The sequence below is a fragment of the Leucoraja erinacea genome, chromosome 12, assembly GCF_028641065.1.
Source record: "Leucoraja erinacea ecotype New England chromosome 12, Leri_hhj_1, whole genome shotgun sequence".
Lineage (NCBI taxonomy): Eukaryota > Metazoa > Chordata > Chondrichthyes > Rajiformes > Rajidae > Leucoraja > Leucoraja erinaceus.
In genome coordinates, this window is record NC_073388.1 from 21461378 (window position 1) to 21466924 (window position 5547).

Consider the following 5547-nt stretch of genomic DNA (forward strand, 5'->3'; position numbering starts at 1 on the left):
ATACAGATCAAACTTCAAACTGGTAAGCTCGTTTAATCTTACTATTTTACTTCAGAGTCACGTGAGTGACTACGTGAAGATTTTAAAGCTCTGTGATTTCAAACCGTGTAACAGTTCATACTTCACTCGCTGCCGAAGTCATTCGAGGGAGGAAGTATGTTATCGTAATCAACCATGAATCTGTTTGTAAAAACAATAATGGTGTTATTAACAACAACAAGACCAAATGCTCCCCCGGGCTTAAATTATATATTTTTTGCAGATTCTTTTTCTGCAAACGATACAGGTTCTGTCAGTGGTTTGTTATAAAAGTTTGGAACGTATACTCCCTAGACCACCCGGCTGTAGCCAGGATTGGTCCATTGGCACGCCCATCCGCTTAGTCACTGATGTGGATGCTGTCCTGGTGGAGTAAGATTTATACACGTTAATATGTACTCCAGCAACTCCCAGTGCCTGCTTGAGCCACTTGAGATAGTTGGCTCGTCACCTGACCATAACGTTTCTTGTGGCTGACCCATAAGGCTTTTTCTCTCCCTCGAGGATTACTTATTGTGTCGATGTAGTTCAATAAGTGGGTCATGACACATAACCGTGGTTCAGGTGGGTATGCCCAGAATTCCATGATTAGAGCTGATGTTCCTGGTCTGCTCTGTTTGCCCAGTCCCTAATAGTAATGTAACGTGGTGTAGTGGGCCATATTGTCCAATCGTAGTGGATGGAGGAACTGGACTCTTTGTGCTGAGACAAGGCCATCAGCATGTCCCTTCAGGGTAGGCAGTTCCAGGTTGAGGGACCTGGCTGGTGTCCACCCCCTAAGGTACGTCAGGTCCACACTGACATCCCACATTTGGGTGTACCTGGGTCTGGGGGATTAACCTCTCCTGAATTTGATCACCAGCGGGAGGTACCCTATGGCCTGTGGTCCTGGTGTCCGAGTTAAGTAGGCTGACACAGCACTTCTGGCTGAATCCTTTATTGTGGTGAAGTCCTGCCAGAACTCTAGTACAGGTTTTTGTTGCAGTTGAATGTGTAGTTCCTGTGTTTGAGCAGTTTCTTCCCACTTCTTGATGTTCGTCCGGTATGTTCCCTAGTGGACATGCGACGGAATGCTGTCATCATGTTGATAGTGCTGTCTGATCCAGGCCCAGCAGTGGTCTTCCCAATTCTGCAATCCAGGCCCAGCAGTGGTCTTTTAATGGCCATGTCGAGGACCACTGGGAACCATGACTGTGGGTTCAGTCCACTGTATTTTACCCAGTACCCGACTGATGAGGCCCAAGTACCTATTGATGAGGTAGAAGAAGGGGAGATCATAGAGATTAGATTCCCCCCCCCCCCCCCCCCCCCCCCCCCCCCCCCCCCCCCCCCCCCCTCCCCCCCCCACTCAATACGTGGGAATGTATCCATAGCCGCTGCCCTGAGTTTGGTTTCATGCGACATACATTGGTACGTGGCGATTTAATTGGAATATAAGGAAGTCGATATCTGGTGACCATATTGCTTTGTAATCTCAGCAAATATTTTGGTTTAAATGTTCGTTTACAGTATTTAGCTCACCTGATAGGTGAGTTACTGATGGTCAAACATGTTTGATGACATACGGTTACCAATTGTTAAATAAATTGTCACATAATATCGATTTTATTCCGCCCAAGTGGTTTGGTATATGTCACCACTGTGATGTTGGTAATTTATTAACGAACATGCAAACCGGTGCACTACTGAGCAATATGCTTCATTAATGGTAAGTAATTTTATTATATAGCACGTTTAAAGTCAACTCGCATTGCCACCAAGTGCTAGTAAAGCTCAGTATCTATACCAGGACATACAAGAATGTTACTCAAGAAAAAAAGGTGGAAGCATACAAATACAATATTTCCTTCTCTGAAGAGCTTGAGGCTGCTACACAATTGCATTTACAAACAAATTCCATAATGACACTGGCCACTTAAAAACAACTTTGGATGTTTGCATACCATAGGAAAAGGTTAACAAACAAGAAAAAATGGACACAACACATGTATAGAGTTTGACACACACAGCAGAATCAATCTCCACTGTGGGGAAGGCATCAGAATGTTAAGTTCTCTTCCTATGAAAAACCCCGAGGTCAGGTCCATTTGTGGGCTGACAGCCAGTCCGATGAATATACTCAATAGAACATACTCAATATTACTAACTAGGTTAATGCCCAGTGTCTAAGTGATGATAACTCCAGATTAGCCCATTTGCCACCATATTCTAGGTATGGAATATAGTTGAACACTAGTATCTAGCTCACTGGAAAGGTACAATGTTCAGTAGCTAGAAAAAGCTGCTACTGATCCCAATACTCTATCACGTAGACGATAGGTGGTTGATGTGCCATAACTGATAGTATTAATGAATTCCAGATAGACAATGTTGTGGATGGGGTCAACGTAGATATCTGGATATATGACAGAGCCCAGGCTAAATAAGTTAGTAGCTAATGCAGCTGATAGCTACATCCAGGGATAGTCTGTCGTGAAAATATAAACATGCCATGACTTAATGTTCCTTAAAGTGTCAGGGCTGATTTGATTCTGGGGAGCTTCAGCTCGTATTAGCCAAGTCTAGTCGCATACATATGCGAGATGTGCAGTGAATGAAAAATGGCAATGCCTGCCATGGTTACCCCATCCAGGTAAATTGTGGTATATCCGAATCCTTATGAAGGGGTACTGAATAGTATGCATATTTAAACCCCTTTCTCACGGGGCGACTTGACGCAAGAGGTAACGAGAGTTTAACATCGTGGGAACCTCGTGTGATAACAGTACGGCATTCGTGGACCACCGTGGCGCTAACGGCAGGTAATCGTGTAACTTGGTGACTCGGGATAAAATTCAAGCAAGCTTGAATTTCTCCAAGAGTGACTTGTACACTTGTGGTTGATCATTGCAACATTTTATGAACGTAGTGGCCAGTGCGACATCCGTTTGCTATCCGTAATAACTCATGCGGTTACCGTGGGAACTCCTGCGAACGGTAAACCTGGAAGCTGGACAGAGGGGACAGAAGGCGAGTCAAAAAGGTGTTCTCAATATCGCCAATGGAACATGTGTCCATCGAGGACGTCCCACCTCATTGTATACAGTATACAGATAGGACATATGGATTGCCGCGTGCAATGGGAGCACATACACCATTCCGTGCTGAACAGGTAAACAATTGTGTTTTGTGGGATTGAATTTAAAAAATAAAGATTTGCATCCGCATATGGACAACAACTTAGTCATGAGTTATCTTAATGAGATTCAAGAAAATAACTCAAATGTATAAAAGGGACTTTAATGAAAGGTCCCGCAATTTTATGATCCGTGAGAAAATTTTCACTTGTACTTCTTAATTTCCTTCTAGAGACACTCACCATCACCACTGACGTTTACAGAGCAGCAGCCTGCTAGAAATTCACCTTTGCCTTTTGTTTACGGAGAGGGCCGTGCACAAACACCATTTCAAGAAGGGGCAGATTGTTTCGCTGACTTCAATGACTCCAGTTAACCCTCGGACGTTGAGAATTATTTATGTAGTGTTTAAGTAACCGTTTAAGTTTTAGTTTATTTTAGTTGTTGGCCACTCAACATTTGGTGTGACATCTAGAGTCCTTTATAAATGTCTGTATGTTAATATGTGTGTCTTTTCCTCTTGGGCATTACTTTTTTTCTGTTGGTGGCTCCACATTTTATGATAGCCTGAAGTGTGATAAAGCTTTTACCTCAGCAGTTTGATTGGCAGTGCTTGTTTACCTCATTGTTAAATAAATATATTTTTTACTATCAGCTTGATGTCTGCAATTCTTCATTAACACATCACTGCAAGATGAATGTCTCTAATGTTATAATCCCTCTCATGCTGAAACACAAAATAGTTGAAGGGAGGTGATATAATCACATTTTCATTTATTTTCATTTTTGAGTGTTCAGGTCCATCAATTGTTGAGCAATTTAAACGTTTGAAAAATTCAGCAAGCCAGACAATCACCCCAACAGTCCATATGAAGGCTCCCAAACGGAAACGATGACTGTCCTTTTCATTCTACAGATTATGTCTGGGCCATTGAGATTTTTGAGTAAATCTATATTCATTTGTTGTGAATTTTTGCAAACAAGAAAATAAGGAATTTAAGAAATAGCATATCTAAGCCAGTCTCTCCATTGTTATATCTGACATTCCAACAGCACTATTGATCCTTATCTAAAACAATTAATAGATCTTTCTTCAATTCTAGTTTATAGTTGTTTGCACGCATATAGTTAGATTCATGTACAATGAAAATCTTGCTTGTAGCAGTATCACAGGCATAAAGACAGACTGTACACAAAAGCATAAATCGTGTTATAATTATACATAACATATGCATAAATCACATACGCTATCTGTAATATTAAAATATTTTGTATTATTATGTATATATAATATAATGTAGTATATTATATGTGGTATACATGTATTTAATATAATACATTTTTTGGTGGTGGTACAGCAAACCGACACCTCTAGAAATTGAAAACTAGATTTTCACATTAATAGAATATTAAATTATAAATTTGATTACAAAAGTTTACTAAAGTTTAAAAACTAAAATATATTAATTAAATTAGACATTCAGACCCTTAAACAGCTTAAGCAGCTTATAAGATGGTGATCTACCACAGACACCAGTAACAAGGAACACTATGTTTACCAGCAGCTTTTGTGTACAAAAGAAGCACTGATTACACATACATATTGTCAGACAGTGTAAAGAAAACACGATGCGTATGAAGGAACTACATATGCTGGTTTAAACCCAAGATAGGCACAAAATGCTGGAATAACTCAGCAGGACAGGCAGCATCTCTGGAGAGAAGGAATAGGTGATGTTTCGGGTTGAGAACCTCTCCCACCCATAATCCTGTGTTTGGGTGCTGATTGAGTCCCAAAACGTCTCCCATTCCTTCTCTCCTGAGATGCTGCCTGGCCCGCTGAGTTACTCCAGCATTTAGTGTCTCTCTAAAGAAAAAAAGACCTTGGTGCAAAACACAATGGTTAAAAACAAGTCCGTGTTAGTGTAATAGGTGGCACACAGTGTTATGTTGTTAAGGTAGGATTAGGGTTGCATGGGTTGGTTCAAGAACCTGATAGTAGCAGGAAATTAGCTGCTTCTGAATCTGGTGGTGAGGATTTCAGACTTCTGCACCTGCTTCCTGATGGTAGGAGCAAGAAACAGGCCTTACCTGATGGTGGAAATCTCTCCGTAGATGCCACCTTCTCGATGCTTCACCTCAAGTGAATGGTTTCAGTGGTGGAGAAAAATGTTCCGGGCTGAGGCCGCTTATTAAAATTTGTACTTTATGAATAAGTGAATTTACCTTTACTCATAGAACCTGGAAATGTCCATTGCTGGCTTTATCTGCCATTGGCATTCACTCATTAGTAGTATATGTGAGGCCATGTGCAAACCAAACTCCACAGAAGCATGACTATTTGTCTTGGTGGAAGATGGTACTGAGTCATATGACAGTAACAGTAACCATT